The sequence below is a fragment of the Doryrhamphus excisus genome, linkage group LG17, assembly GCF_037039965.1.
Source record: "Doryrhamphus excisus strain RoL-2023G ecotype Guam linkage group LG17, RoL_Dexc_Guam_v1.1, whole genome shotgun sequence".
NCBI classification, from domain to species: Eukaryota; Metazoa; Chordata; class Actinopteri; order Syngnathiformes; family Syngnathidae; genus Doryrhamphus; species Doryrhamphus excisus.
In genome coordinates this window covers 12,893,087-12,910,085 of record NC_136373.1, presented here as the reverse complement: position 1 = coordinate 12,910,085, position 16,999 = coordinate 12,893,087, and the positions used below count along the sequence as shown (strand labels likewise).

The window sequence follows — 16,999 nt, the reverse complement described above, 5'->3', positions numbered from 1 at the left end:
ATTCCCTGCTCGGTCATATGCGTTTGTAGTTTGCATATTCTCCCCGTGCATGCGTGGGTTTTCTCCGGGTACTCCGGTTTCCTCCCACATTCCAAAAACATGCTAGGTTAATTGGCCACTCCAGATTGTCCATAGGTATGAATGTGAGTGTGAATGGTTGTTTGTCTATATGTGCATGTATTCTGTAGTGAAACAACAAGGTGATGTGCAGGGTTTAATTACATTTCATATTCATTTAAGGTGGTCAACAATCTCTATTGTTGGTGTTTGGGTGTAATACCGAAAAGTCCACTAGGGGGTGCTGGCAGCGATGGTGGTATAGAGTAGGTGATAAAAACGACAGAGGAAGAATAAATCCTGATGGTGAATACACATCAACTCATCGTGGATTGTCTTCCTTATTCTGTACCACAGGTTAGTATAAAGTAGAAATAATTTATACAAACAACTGTAAAGAGTGTAGAAAGTCCATAAAGTCAACAGCTGACTGGAAAGTGGTCTGTTTATAAAATATTTTGTAGAGCACTATTGTTTGTGTCTAAAATAATCAAAATCTCCGTTGTTGGTGTTTGGGTGTAATACCGAGAGGTCCGCTAGGGGGTGCTGGCAGTGATGGTGGTATAAAGTAGGTGATAAAACGACAGAGGAAGAATAAATCCTGATGGTGAATACACATCAACTAATTGTGGATTGTCTTCCTTTTTCTGTACCGCAGGTTAGTATAATGTAGAAATAATTTATACAAACAACTGTAAAGAGTGTAGAAAGTTGCTAAAGTGAACAGCTGACTTGAAAGTGGTCTGTTATAAAATGTGTAGAGCATTTGAGCACATGTGAAATGGCTAATGCTAGTATGGCTAATGCTAGCAGGCCTTAATGTATGGTGAATAGCACTAAGCAGGCTAATTGAAATATGTGAATTTGTTACTGATATTAATGTACTAAAGATACGTGAAAAGTATACATTGGCTGTGGAAATTGTCACTAGATTGACATGTGAAGACAATGTTTTAACATCACAAATGCTATTGAATAACTGTTTAATCTGTGTTCAAATGCTTGTTTGACTGATAATGCTGGAAACTAATGGACAACTGTTGGTGTGGTCGTCTTATGAGATCTCAAGTGTTGTTATTGTTCTCAGGAAGGTGATATACACATCAACTCTTTGTGGATTGTCTTCCTTATTCTGTACCACAGGACTTCATTTCATACCCATCTCCAGGCTGTGGAGGGGCAACATATGCACAGAGTGAACTCTCTTCATTCCTGTTTGTGGACGGGAGACAAGGAACACAAACGCATGAACGTGACAATGTGTTGAGGCCGGCAAATTATCAGGTTTGTTTTCATTTATGGTGTGATTAGTGATTGAATGTCCGAGACCGAGATCTTGTAACACCCCTACAAATCAGTAAAGTCAAATTCCAATCCCCTAACAGGACGGACATTTAAAATATCGCCCTGCATAATTGGTAGAATTTTGTAAGTAGTAGTTTCTCGGTCTTTGGAACTCAAGGCTTCAAAACATAACTGATGAGTGTAATTTCTTTTAACTCTGCAGGACGTCCTGCGCAAATCTCACTCTAAATTGAATATTAATTTGCAGACGTTGCTTGGTTCCCACAAGAGTCAGAACATATTGATGTTTCCGCTCGTTTGATCATCAAGTGTCACAGATTCTTACAAGTGTTTTTGTCTGGGATGCAAACACGTGTGCTGCAGATACGTAAAAACAAGAGGAACATGTAAGTATTATCACACTGCTGACACAAATTCATCTGAGATTTAGCTTTCATCATTGCCGGTGCTGTCAAAGTAGAGTAACAGAGCAGAACACAAAAACACAGCTGCGCATAGTATTTCGCCAGTGGAGTTTTAACGTGGCACACCAACCACCAAACACTCTGGAACTTGCGTTTTTTTCTGCATACTGTCATCATGAAACACACCACAACAAATACAATAGTATCACTTATTCATGGTCTACAATACAGGAAGTCATCCATCATCTCTCTATGTATGAGTTCCAGTCCTACGATGGCTTACTGTATGTGTAAATTATATTTAAAATAGGAAATCACTCACACCGGCCATAGATCACACAAATACAGTAATAAAAAGATTAAATAGGGGCGTTGCAAGGGAGGGAGAGAGGCTTATTAGGAGGAGGAATAATCCTGCTTCGTTATCACTGTATTTCATAGAGGCAGATTGAAAGATTGCATCGCCATCCTTGGTGATGGTGATTGGGGTGGGGGGGGGGGGGTGTGCAGCATTTTATAATGTTCTTTATATATAATATATAATATAATACTGTAGTATTGTAGTTAGAACATAGAAAACATGTTTATAACCTTCTAAATTAGATTTTAAACATTATTAAAAACATTATTAAAGCCCTCTAGGCTGGACAAGTGATTAGTGCGCAGGCAACACAGCTAGGAGACCTGAGTTCGATTCCACTCTTTGTGTGGAGTTTGCATGTTCTCCCCGTGCATGTGTGGGTTTTCTCCGGGTACTCCAGTTTCCTCCCACATTCCAAAAACATGCTAGGTTAATTGGCGACTCCAAATTGTCCATAGGTATGAATGTGAGTGTGAATGGTTGTTTGTCTATATCTGCCCTGTGATTGGCTGGCCACCAGTCCAGGGTGTACCCCGCCTCTCGCCCGAAGACAGCTGGGATAGGCTTCAGCACGCCTGCAACCCTCGTGAGGATTAATTAAACAAATAACACCCCTATAGTCACCTTTACACTTATTATATTAAGTATAATGGTTATAATTAATGGTTATAATTAAGTATAATGGTTAATATTACATATTACCCAGTATAGTAGACAGTATAGTAATATTAATACAAGAAAATAAATTAAACTCATTAAATGAGTTTTTAGACATTTTATATGTGCCTGTTGTGAGATAATTCAAACCCACAATAAAAGCCTGTTTTTCCGCTTACCAAGTCTGGTAAGGGTGCTTAAAAATGCATATCTCTGACTAATAATAGTCCTTATTCAACCACAAAACAACATGATTTGTTGATTAATACATTTTGGAAAAAACATGATAAAGTGAAGTCAGAAATTTGAAGCACAAAGTGGCAAGGGATTAGTGTATTTGAAAAAACACACGCATTAAGTAAAACATATCACAGCATGGTTGTTTGTCTATATGTGCCCTGTGATTGGCTGGCCACCTGTCCAGGATGAACTCCACCTCTCGCCCGAAGACAGCTGGGATAGACTCCAGCACGCCCGCGACCCTCTTGAGGATAAGCAGTAGAAAATGAATGAATGAGTACCACAGCACCACCTGCTGGTAGGGGTCAGTGCACAACAACTTAAAGCTGGTAAAAAAAAAAAAAAAAACTTCAATTAAATTCAATTCAACTAAACATTGACCTGAAGTGTGGGTTGACTTGGCTAAAAACAAAGAGTAGCAGCCCCAAACATTGCTAATGTACCATCTGTGGAAGTTGTCTTGCTCCAATTTCCCTATCCCCTTCTGTCCTTTTACTCACTCGGTTGAGCTTGATTGATGCTACGCAAAACAATTCCTCCTTAATCCCATGCATTTTTAAAGAAGTCGTGGAACCTCGGCTCCGAACTCATTTCCAGTGGCTCTAACCACTCTGGAATAAGGCCGATAGTGCTGACATGACGCTTTGTGTCGAATGGGCTCCTGTGATTCATTACAAAGCTCAGCAATGCAAAAGATCTAAAAACACTCTTGTAGTGGAAAGTTTCTATATTTGTTATTTTCTCTGTATGCCGTTTAAATATTTTCATTCTGGCTATTGTTACACTTCTAGGAAAACATATTTTTCAATGACTGTTTGGAAAACAGTAGTATTTTATGCAAAAAGGACATTATCGTCAAGTACTGCGGGTTAGAATCCCCACGCCATTGTCACCAGTTGCTGCATTTTTCAGAGCACAATAACCCAAGGAAAAGACTGTTGGGGGCTATGCTGAATATTTTAGCACCTCTGCATATTGTTCTTGCACTGAAATTGTTGTTCATCTTAAAACGCCTGTAGCAGCTTCATCTTTCAAATTGCCCCCCCCCCCCCCCCTCTTTCCCCCCGTCACGAGGACTGAGTTCACTGGAATCATTTACATATGGCAATCGCTGCATTATTAAAGCCACGTCAGAGGAGACGCCACAGTAACAGGCATTTCCCTTTTACATGTGCTAATGCTACGAGACACGAGGCTTGGATGGAGTTCCTCAGCTTAAAAAACTCATTTGCTGGAGACAGAACACAACCTTCATGGAGCGCAGCACTGCAGGGCAAGCAGGATGAAAACACAAAGCTATAAAAAAAAAAAAAGAGAGAGAGAAAAATGTCGCGGCAAGTCTGCTGTTTCCATACTTTGAATGTACCTTTTTCTTTTTGTCACCATTTCAGGTCATTACTGCCGCAACACTTTAGCTTTTTTTTTTTTTCTAAATTGGCATGTGCAGCAAATATTTTCCAATTATCTGGAAAACAATTGAATTATTTCACATAATAAACCGCTAAAAAGGCCAGTTACGTGCATAAACCAGGCTTCTCAGTGCACCTTATTATCAAGGACAAATGTTCCAGTTCACTAACACAATCCAAAGGATGGAACGGGGTTTATAAAATTCAAACGAGTGTTCACGCACACGGAAGAAAACCAATTATTGAGGCTTTCCGAGGGTGCGTCTGTCTTCATTTGGCTGACAGGTGTGTCACGCCAAGTTCAGATGAAAAGTGTATCAGGACAAATCCTCTAATGAGAGCAGGGAGTGGATGTTTGTGCTTTAATGTGAGGCACACACACAGCAAAGACATCCACATCCCCGGCGGTAGAAAATGGCACATTGCAATGACTGACAATTGAAATTGATATTAATGTCAGACCTGGTAACCTTGGGATTTTTTTTTTCCCCAGTACCACGACATACACATACCCACAAACAAACACAAGGCAACATTTTTGCTTTAAAGTAGAAAGCAAATTGACTACTATGTGAAGTATTTTCCAGAGCGCTGAAGTCTCACGAGCTGGAGAAGTCCAGTGTGTGGAAACACATCTGCTTTTGCATAAAAACAATATTCTTAAGTCACTGGCAGAATGGAGCGTTCCTTCCATTTGCACTGATTAGTATTTCTTTCAATGATTGTGTAGTCCTCGGCTCCAAACTACACTTTGAAAAAAACAGAAAATATATATAACACCCCCGGCTAGCATCATGTGACCAATTGTGAAGTAGAGAACAGATTAGCCAAATTAAGGTCTGTATTTGTCATAATTTTAACTTGTAAAAACGTTTGTTTGGCCTGGAAAAAAAACAATTTTCACACCACTTCTACACTACTATGTACATCTGTGCAATACTTTGTTTTTATACTCAGTATAGTTAATCCAGACCCCATTCACTGTGCAATATCTGATCAACCTCCACGTGCAATATCAAGGCTCTAAATGCAATATATTAAGTTCTAAGTTAAGTACTTCTATAATGCCTCATATTAACTCACTAGCAAGATCTCATAGTGTATAGACTGGTCATATATTTCATCTCATTTCATATTATCTGCATACTGTAGTTGTACATAACTCTGGGTAAAACTGTTGATTTGTTAATACTTGGGTTGTTTATATTGTTTAGTTAAATGCATAAATATAAGGCATATAAAGGCATATCTTATCTTTCACTCACAGTTGTCACGTGTGTGTGTGACAGCAACATCCATCCATTTTCTATACCTCACTGGGGTCATGGGGGTATGCTGGAGCCTATCCCAGCTGTGTTTGGGCGAGGGGTGGGGTACGCCCTGGACTGGTGGGCAGCCAATCACAGGGCACATATAGACAAACAACCATTCACACTCACATTCATACCTATGGACAATTTGGAGTAACCAATTAACCTAGCATGTTTTTGGAATGTGGAAGGAAATCGGAGAAAACCCATGCACCCATGCACCATGCACGAGATGCCCAAGCGGACCCAGGTCTTCCCCATCTCCTGGTCTGCGCAGCAACAGTTAACGGTCATTGTATTGTTAAGGTAGTCAAATAGTCCACAGAGCCATCCTCTTCCTGCACCAGCACACAGTAAACATTTTGTCCCGTAATTTGCTGTGGCAATATTCATTCATTCATTTTCTTTTTCCTCACGAGTGTCGCAGAGGGTGCCTATCCCAGCTGTCTTCGGGCGAGAGGCGGGGTACACCCTGGACTGGTCGCCAGCCAATCACAGGGCACATATAGACAAACAACCATTCACACTCACATTCATACCTATGGACAATTTGGAGTTGGCTGTGGCAATACGTATGTGTCATTTATTTATTTATAGCATGCCTAAAAACCTAGTTTGCGCACTGTTTGTGTTCTGTTTACTCGCATGGCAGGCAATTCGTGACCAAAACGGTGCGCAAATGGTACAAACTTAGAATGCTCCTGCACACCTTATTTACACCTTGTCAAGTAGTGTTTACACTTCTGACATCCGTGAAGCAGCACTGGCATTATTTGGTCCCGCTGTGTGCCGTGTGATGCCGTTCAACAGCAGGCATCACCCTTGGCTTCATTAATTTTTCTATTTGCAAGGAACCCACAAGATATATGACGCTCATGCCAATAAAGATGCATGTCCTAATGTTTCCCCACAAAAGTAGTGAAATTCTTCTTTGTTTAGGTCACTAATAAGTAAGTCAAAAGTGCAGATTAGATTTTCCAAGATACAGTATTGGATCAAAATAGCAAATTAATGCAAAATAAGGCTAAAACAGTAGTTTGTCAGAATGTACAGTGTGACTACAAGCAACCAGTTCTATCTGGACTATCTATCTGCACATTCCAATGCATTCATTTTTAATATATCTACAGTTTTGACTTAGATTTTTTTGTTTTTATGTGCAGAAATCTCTCTTTTGGAGGTGGACAAAACACATGCATGAGAAATTTCATGAACGGTAGCAGAAATTGACTTTTTATCAGAGTTTCTTAGAAACTGCCGGGCAGATCATTATAAGCAGCTGGTGACAAACCTCCTGAAGTCCTGCAAAACCCTTGGCTGTAATGTGTCACTATAGATATATGTTTGTATTCCTATCAATATTTCTTTCCATTGAACTGTGGAGAAGTAAGTGATGAGTTCAAGGAACAATTTCACCAAGTGCAACTTCAATATTTTCCAAATATTTTTGATGGAAACCAATACCCCTAAATAGCTTGAATACATTAGCTAAATTGATTTATTTTTCAATTCTCAACTTGATTTACATAACACTTTAGGAAGAGACCTCATTAGTAATAGTTTATATTTCTTTTAAGAAAAGTGCAAAACACAACAGTAACAAGTAAGTCCAACAGTAACCGTTTGAACTGTCTGAATTCTGTGGCCCTGAAAGGGATAAGCAGCGTTGAAAAAAGGATGTATGGTAATTGGTGACATATCATTTCAGCAAGGAAACATTGTGCTGTCAGTGGACTACATACTACAGTACATCCAGCCAATGCGTTGCCTCAGGACATGTTTGATAATTACATGGGAAGATTGTTTGACTGCAGTGCAAACAGGAAAAACAGAACCCCCCTCCCAGCAATGTCCTTCCATACATTTCTCCCTCGCCTGCTTTACTTGTGTATCTTTATTTCTTACATCCCTTCTCTCCTCTTGTCTTTCATCCTCCCTTTCTTCCTACCCCTGCCTCCCTGCATATTTATGTACGGTCAGAGACAATTTCATATCACTTGTTTTCCCACAGCTGTGTGGGTGTTTGCCTATATGTCTCTGGACCTCATGAAAGCGTCTCAGAGACACTAATCCTGATGTGTTTTAACAGTGTGAAGTCACAGTGACCCAGGCTGTGGGTAGCAAAGCTCATTAGTGCACAGTTAGTATGGATGGACTCTACATGCAAAATTGTTTTGCCGTGTACAATCACAGATCCTTTAGCCAACTTCTTAAATGGTGTTCCGCACAAACGCAACGAGAAACCTAGATGAAATAGAACATGAATACATGCAAAGTCTTATTAATTACAAGGAAATGCTGCAGTTTTTGATTGACAGTACAGACTTTTCCCTTTTCCTACACTATTATTCAAGTCAAGTTGAATTCCAAGTACACAGATCACATGAAGGACATAAGATGCAATAATAAAACACTAATTACACTAATCCCTCATTTATCACGGTTAATCGGTTCTTTGTATTACCCAATATATTAGACATATTCATTAACTCATTTGCCTTCAAGGGCGTATTTATACGTATTTTACAAAGAGGTGATGATGCAACTCCACAATAGAAGAGAGCATGTTTGGTAAAGATTTAAGCTGGTAAAAACCCTATTTCGTAAGAGCATGGCTTGCATTTTTACCACTGAAGAACACGCTTTGCAGCAACCAGGAGGCAGTAACCTACTTCGCCGTGTTGCGTGAAGGTTATATGTTGAAGAGAAATTTTAGCGCATGCACAAACGTGCACATGTGCGAAAACTCATGCACACATAGTTCAGTTGCAAACGTGCAAAATTGTAAACAGTTAATGTTGTAAGATTGTAAGATGTTTATTTTGTGGCATCATTGTTTAGACATTTTGGCAAAATATATATGGCTAAATTTGTGTCAAAGTGAAAGTTACATTTGAGCCTTTTTTATCCCTTTTTTTTGCTGAAATTTACCTGTTCTACTACTGATTACTAAAGAACGGAAAAGGGTAGAAACAAACGTTTTTTTCCTGATGAAAGATGAGAGACTAATCTTTCTTTTGGTATATACCATGTCTATATTCATAGCCCAAGAACACAATACTATACGTGCCTTGAAATAATCTGTCAAATACCGACTGGGACGGCTTTTGAAAAATGGCTGAGATTGAAGGGGTTACCTGCAAAAAAACGCCTGTCGATCAATCTGGCAGTTGTGTGTCTCACCGAACATTACAGTTACATTACTGACATACTGACACCTAGTGACCGGTGTAGAACACTACATATTATCACATGTTTGAATGCATCTTCTGAATGCCTTATGTTTGTATTGTATTGTAGCGCAAAGTGACAAGGGATTATTGTACTGTATGAGTGAAACCGTACACAATTTTGTCCCTGTGGTATATCGGGAAGTGTACAGTCAGTACCTGTAGAACAGGATCACTTCTAACCTAATACTCACTGGGACACAGTGCTGATTCTGGTCTTCTAGCCAGAGCACAAGCAACCTTTCCATCTCAATTATAAGACCACTAGCTTGATTAGTTACCACTGTCGCTTTCATCGGAGTAGATTCTTTTATATAGTCAAGATTACCATCTTTATCTTGATGATAGACGTCACAGCTGAATGGCTAAGACCAAATGTGCGGGGGGGGGGGGTGTTTCTCCTCTCTCAGAGCTTCTCATGATGTCTATTTTCATTTCCGTGGTGATGGCCTTTCCTTTTCCCAGTGAATTTCCACCAGAAGAGTCTGCCTTAGTCTTGGTGGACATAATGAAGTGACGTCATTCACTTGATGCAGCTGTAGATGAGATACACACAGTACAGTATCCGTTCTGCAAGCTTCTGTAGATTTCATTTTCTCGCTTTTTTGGTGTAAATATACTACCGTTTAGGTACCGAAACATGGTATCTTTTGATTTTAACTTGAATTGGTGCTTGGACGTAATTCAGTTGATGTCTAGGAAAGCACCGTTTTCGGTACCCAAACCACAAAATGGACCACGTACCCCTGATTATCACATACTACAGTATTAATTGGCCCTGTACCCTCGAAACCGCCCATGAATGATACGGGAAAAGGCCGAAATGATACTGTGTCAAAGCCCAGGGCAGTGATACTGATAAAATATAGAGTTTAACCATGTCCAGTATCAGTACTGGCACGCGGGGGCATGATACTGGGCCAGATACCAAACAAACCGTGTGCTAACCTATAAAGACCACCTGTATTGTAATTATTATATACTGTTTATACTCTACCATATATTTGGTGTTTTAGCTACAATATATGAGCGGTCCAAAATCTGATTATAAAAGCTGTAATTATAAGAATAATAATTCATAATAAGACAGTGACAATCAACACAGAGCATTGTGTTATAATTGTACCGAATGAGTGTAAATTACCAGTGAGTACAACAGATAATATAATGCCAATTAAATGAATGCTATTGCGACTGGGAAGCTGATGAGAAGCGGGAAAAAGCCATTTGTCGCAATAGCATTAGAATTGTATTTAATATCAAAGTTTCAGCTGTGCTTCAGTGGGAGGACACTCATCCGTAGAAAGGTCATGTACAGTGGTCCAAACACCATTGTCTGATGACGTTATTTGCCATATTCTGTCCTGCTCAAGGATATATATATATATATATATATATATATATATATATATATATATATATATATATATATATAAAGACAATCAGAAAAGAGCGGCAACCTTGGATGATTTATATTGGCCAGTTCAGAAAGTAATTATAAGCTGACCCAAAAGCAGAAAGAAAGCAGACAGGGGTCATTAATGTGCAGTTTAAAATGTATTTTTCAGGCTGGAAACAGGTCAAATCATAAAATTGCAATATTTCCTAGGACAACCACTTCATGCAATCATGCATATTGAATAGGGTAGTGTTGCGACCCCTACAAAAAAAAAGCTCACAGTAACAGGAAGCCATAATGGAAGCATGGCTAAACGTGCGAGTGAGACAATGGCGTATATGGAAGGATTATGTGCCATCATCCAGCCTCCACTCCTGTTTTCACGGATAAGAAATGTGACTCACTATTCCACGTTTTGTTCTGTTAGCAGTTGAATAACAGCCCAGGATTGCTGGAGAATTTCCCAGAGTAAATATTCCCATCTTTTCAAAGGGTAAGTTATGCATGAAGTCCTTTTTTAAATGAGAAGTCTCATTCGTCGTTATGCTCATTTCACATTATGTTCTCCTCGGGAAAAACAAGTTTGTCTAGAGCGTGAGTGAGACGCATATTTAGATTTTATGTGCCTGTTGCTTTATGTGCACAATTTAAAAAGTGACTTGTGATGTTACACTTGGAAGCTAAATTGTACGGGATAGCTGCAAAGCCTCATATAAAAGGGGAAGGGAAAAGTAATGGATCCTTTTGCCTTCGTTAATCAGTGGGCTGTCTTCTCCTTCCTGGCCGGCTCAAAGACGACAGGAGTGAAGGCAATTTAATGTGAAGTTAAGTGAAGCTGAGGCTGAAGATGGTCATCATGCTTAGAGTGGAGATACCTGTAGAGACAGGCCATATTTGATGTTAAAGATCTGTTATTAGCGCTTTTTTTTTTTTTAAATGAAGCACGCCTCATTATGATATCTGCTCTTTTCTCTTAACAGGATAAGGAAGGAGCAAACTACTCAACTCATAAAGCTGCTAGTCTCAAGTGTCATTAGCGTGTGTGGGTATGGTGATGCTTAATATTCACATTCACACCAGCTTTGAAAAGAGATCATTTTACATATAATTTGCACACATGAATGTACAGCATGGATATATATATATATATATAACCTATTTAAAATTCAAAGGAAATCAGTGGTGCTTTATTCCAAGCAATTTGGTAGGACACCAAACGCTAAGGTCAAAAATTTAACAAATTCAAACATATACAAAAATATATATATAAATATATATATATATATGCAAACACCAGATAACTCAACCACAACCACACTGCTCACAACCAACAAATTGTTTATTTATGTATTTCAAATGGCTATCAGACATGGCAGAATTTGTGGGGCAAAATCAGTTGTGCCCCTGCGCTCAATTGGAAAAAAACATCACAATTGGTATGTATTTTGTTATGGTGTTTACTTCTATGCCTCACATTGCAGAAAGGACAGGACGGCAACAATAAGGTCACGCAGAAAGACACTAAGCAGTTAACATGAATATGTACGACGACGTCGCTTATTCCCAGTAGGGTTGGGGGGTATGCTGGAGCCTATCCCAGCTGTCTTCGTGCAAGAGGCGGGGTCCACCCTGGACTGGTCGCCAGCCAATCACAGGGCACATATAGACAAACAACCATTCACACTCACATTCATACCTATGGACAATTTGGAGTCGCCACTTAACCTAGCATGTTTTTGGAATGTGGGAGGAAACCGGAGTACCCGGAGAAAACCCACGCATGCACGGGGAGAACATGCAAACTCCACACAGAGATGCCCAAGCGTATAATCAAACCCAAGTCTTCCTGATCTCCTGACTGTGTGGCCAATATGCTAACCACTCAACGACCGTGCGGCCGCTAAAACATTCCAACTCCTAAATTTGACTTAAAAACAAAGCAGATTTGCCATTTTTATTCCATAATACAAATATATATCAAGTATTCTCAGTTACATAACATTTTTAGCTGGACCCATCAGTGATCAGCTTCATAACCATGTACAGTACAAGCTAATACAACGCAAAAAATAGCACACATCAGCCATTAGGCCTTCATATACCTCCTCTGTGAGCGCCCTTTGTTTGTTATGAAATACTTTTTGCTACTTTTGCCTTGGTCTTGGCTGCACGGCGTTCGAGTGGTTAGCGCGCAGGCCTCACAGCTAGGAGACCTGGGTTCAATTCCACCCTCTGCCATCTGTGTGTGGAGTTTGCATGTTGTCCCCGTGGATGCGTGGGTTTTCTCCGGGTACTCCAGTTTCCTCCCACATTGCAAAAACATGCTAGGTTAATTGGCGACTCCAAATTGTCCATAGGTATGAATGTGAGTGTGAATGGTTGTTTGTCTATATGTGCCCTGTGATTGGCTGGCCACCAGTCCAGGGTGTACCCCGCCTCTCGCCCGAAGACAGCTGAGATCCCCCACGACCCTCGTGAGGATAAGCTGTAGAAAATGAATGAATGTCTTGGTCTCTGCTCTGGGGTCCTCAACTCCTGGCATGAGTGCCACCCAGCGTAACAGTTGTTCATCCAAGCTGTGCACTTTACATTTTATTCAAGTGTCATTTCTTCAGTTTTGTCTAATGACTCGATATAAAATATCTGCACCTTTTGTACTTCTTCAACAGGAACGTTTTTAATGCTTTCCAGGTGGCGACCTACTATTGATTTTATTCGGAAATTGACCTCTCAGCCATTCAGCAAAATGTAGTTGTTTTTTGGGGCGACAACAGCACAACAGATGCTCATTGTTCACTTTGCAATATAACACAAAGCAGTGTTGGGATTTAAGACAAAATTTGGTCGGCGTAGCAGTAAGTTGCTTCAGCAGACACTCCATTTGTCTCATCCTTGATGTGTGTGGATGTGTGTGTTCACAGAAAAAAAAGGATGTTGTAGAAGAGACAATCTGAAAAAAGAAAAACTTCCTTTTTTCAGTTTCTGGCCTACTAGCATCCCCTGCTGCCGAAGGAAGAAAGGAGCAACGGGAAGAAAGATTGCCATCCAAAATGTCACTCTTCTTTTACGGTAATTTATTTCTCACCTTAAAAAAATCCCCCTGGGTCAGACACTCTCAGTAGGTAATATAATTCTGCCATGATTTGGAGGTCAGGAAGTAGACTTTCTTCTTTTTTTGTGAGAAATTATGCATCCACTGACATGTAATATTCATCAAAACATTAAACTCATGAGTCGTTAAAATGCAATTAAACTAAAAATGAGCAACATAGTTCATGTGTGGGTTTTTACTCATTCACAAGTGCAATATTTGATGTCTTTCCATGTTGGCAGCCAAGAGTGCTACACCATTAAAACTCATGATGATGAAAAATGGATAAGATGAGCATCAAAAAATGGTTCAATTTTGAATCTATGTAACCTTGAAAAGATAAGAAGTCTGATGGATGTATCGATTAGCAAGTCTTTGTAGACTAAGGCATATTAAATGAGCACCTTGCAGGTGGGATCTGACTCCTTCAGCAAAGCTTGTGTGCCAGGCAATACTAGAAGATGCACACTCGGGAGAAAAGCTAAAGAAAACAAAAGACGATAATTAATGTTTTGGCGTGCAAGACGTCCTCCACTTTCAATTTCTGAACTGGAAGTGGCTGCTGAGTCCCCTTAAAATGTTGCTGTTGTGCTTGCCAACATGCGGAAGTGTCAAAAATGAGGCGGGTGGGCCTGGTCTCAGTGACTCCTTCTAAACCAGGGGTCTCAAACACACGGCCCGCGGGCCAAATGTGGCCCGCACGACACTAGTTTGAGGCCCCCCGCCTTGATATGAAAGTTTAATATGGATGCTGTATGGTATCATGTACCCAGAAAAAAATATTACGTTTGATTAATGTTCATGTTAAAGGTTAAATAACTGTTAATAGTTATCCTCCCTATCCGTGTGGAAGTGGTACGTTTTTGGCTATTTAAATTTAAAGGAAATAACTTGAAGGCTACCGTTTAGGTCGCTAGCTCTCTAGTTTGCGAGTTAGCATGTGTCTCAAGACCCTGCAGTTGCGCAATATGTTGTAAATAAAAAGAGTATAAATGTGACTATAGTCGTGTTTTGTCATGTCTACAGGGCTCTAATAATGCTTTGTTCATTTTAATCTGAAAAAAATAATTTGTCTACCCACCAACTATATGTGGTTTCTTAAGTTTTTGTTATTTGCCGTTTTATTATTATTATTATTATTATATTTATTTATTACTGATTGATTGATTGATTTTTCTTTATTCTTGATTTGTTTATTTATTTTTCATCTTATTATGTAGAAAAATAAAAATTAAGATATTTGAGAACAGTGGAATGTTTTATCAGAGCTTTTATTGTAGAAAATCGGAACCAAAGCACTGAAAAAGTTTTAATAAATGCATTTTTTTTTTTTTTTTTTTTTTGGAAAACCTGATGCGGCCCAGCCTTGCCCAGACCCTAGCTCCAGTGGCCCCCAGGTAAATAGAGTTTGAGACCCCTGCTCTAAACTGAGAAATCCCCCTCTAATCTTTAGGGTATAAAATATTCAAATTGCATAAGAGCCACCCACTACAGCAGCTTCTATTTCACCCGCCTACTAGCTTGTGCATAGCATATTTGTATATACAGTAGTGTTGGTTTGCGTGTGGGAGCTGGTTTTGGCAGTGTGTGATAGTTGCGCTTTTGTTTCTGTCCGCTTTACAGTAAGTCTGTCAAGGCTAAAAGCAAAGCTACTCAAAGACAAGAAGAGGAAGAAGAAGTGTGACGCGCACATTAAGTGTGAGTAAGAAAGTCAGGATGGAAGCTTTGTAATGCTTTAAAGAGGTGTCCATGGCATCTCAATTTGGGATACAAAGCCACTTTATTTGTATTGTTGTAGACAGAACCGGCTGGCCTAGTCGTCAATAGAAGGGTCAGTCTCCTGAGAGGGGTACCACGGGGGGGGGGTGCTGTCACTTGAAGGGGCATGCATAAACTGCAAATAATCTGATGTTAATTTCGGACGGTTTGCACATCACTATTTGTGATATGGGCGGCACGGTGGGCAAAAGTGGTTAGCGCGCAGACCTCACAGCTAGGAGACCAGGGTTCAATTCCACCCTCGGCCATCTCTGTGTGGAGTTTGCATGTTCTCCCCGTGCATGCGTGGGTTTTCTCTGGGTACTCCGGTTTCCTCCCACATTCCAAAAACATGCTAGGTTAATTGGCGACTCCAAATTGTCCATAGGTATGAATGTGAGTGTGAATGGTTGTTTGTCTATATGTGCCCTGTGATTGGCTGCCGACCAGTCCAGGGTGTACCCCGCCTATTGCCCGAAGCCTGGGATAGGCTCCAGCACCCCCCGCGACCCTTGTGAGGATAAGCGGTAGAAAATGAATGAATGAATGAATATTTGTGATATGTGTGTCACACAGACGGTGAAATAAATCGTAATAAATAACTGAATACTTTTGTAAACCTGACTTAATTTTCTATACCGCTTATCCTCAAGAGGGTCGTGGGCCTGCTGGAGTCTATCCTTGCTGTCTTCGGCCGAGAGGCGGGGTCCACCCTGGAAGCCAGCCAATCACAGGGACCACATTATGGACAATGGAGAATCTGGATTTGACCATTAACCTAGTGTTTTTTGAATGTGGGAACGGATTTGAACGGGGAAAACACACTCCACATAGAGATGCCCGATGGGGAATCGAACCTTGGTCTCCTAGCTGTGTGCCCTGCGCGTTAACCACTCCCACACCTTGCTGCCTAACTTTGTAAATATGTTTTTTACAATTATTAGAGCTCTCTAGACAAGAAATAACATCCCTATAGTCAACTTTACACTCATATTACCCAATATAGTGCATATAATTAGAGAAAATAAGCCATTTAGGACATAAAATGTGTGTTTCAATAAATGTTTTCCAGACCTGTGGACACAAAGTGAGTTCAGTTCAGAGTTCAGTTTTCATCTATTCTCATATGTGTGACCAGAAGAAAGTAAGAGGATTAAGTGGCATAGAAAATTAGTGAATTAAAAAAAAACATGTGAGCGATGGCTGTAGATGCTATAGCGACATACGTAGTATATTCATGTTGATTGTTATATTTATATCATTTATTCATTCATTCATTTTCTACCGCTTTTTCCTCACGAGGGTCGCGGGGGTGCTGGAGCCTATCCCAGCTGTCTTGGGGCGAGAGGCGGGGTACACCCTGGACTGGTCGCCAGCCAATCACAGGGCACATATATCCAAACAACCATTCACACTCACATTCATTATATAATTTATTAATATTATTAATTATTCCCTTTATTTACAGGATTTTTATGTTGTGCAAGGGGGATTTACTGTGTGCTGGGATAGGCTCCAGCATACCAACAACACTATTGAGGATAAGGACCATAGAAAATGAATGGATGTATTTGTAATTTGCAAACCACGTACATTGGGTGACACGTTATCTTACAGATTAAAAGCAATGATAAAAACAACACTATTTAATTTATTTAGGAAGTAAATAGTAATTGTAAATTGCCGATGGAGAGTGGTGGCATATAAAATCACGCCTACAGCCTGATGCTCTCTGAAATCAATTTACTTACAACTGACAGGAAATGGGCATATTTAAA

General features: G+C 40.0%; 1 long non-coding RNA gene across 1 annotated transcript in view; it reads left to right on the top strand.

The window, feature by feature from the left end:
* Positions 1-11,418, top strand: part of LOC131136597 (uncharacterized) — a 36,162-nt gene extending 24,744 nt beyond the window's left edge. Inside the window, exons 2-3 of the long non-coding RNA XR_013630176.1 lie at positions 10,800-10,865; positions 11,353-11,418. This is a non-coding gene — a long non-coding RNA (uncharacterized LOC131136597). The remainder of the gene's footprint in view (positions 1-10,799; positions 10,866-11,352) is intronic.
* The last annotated feature ends 5,581 nt before the right edge of the window (positions 11,419-16,999 follow it).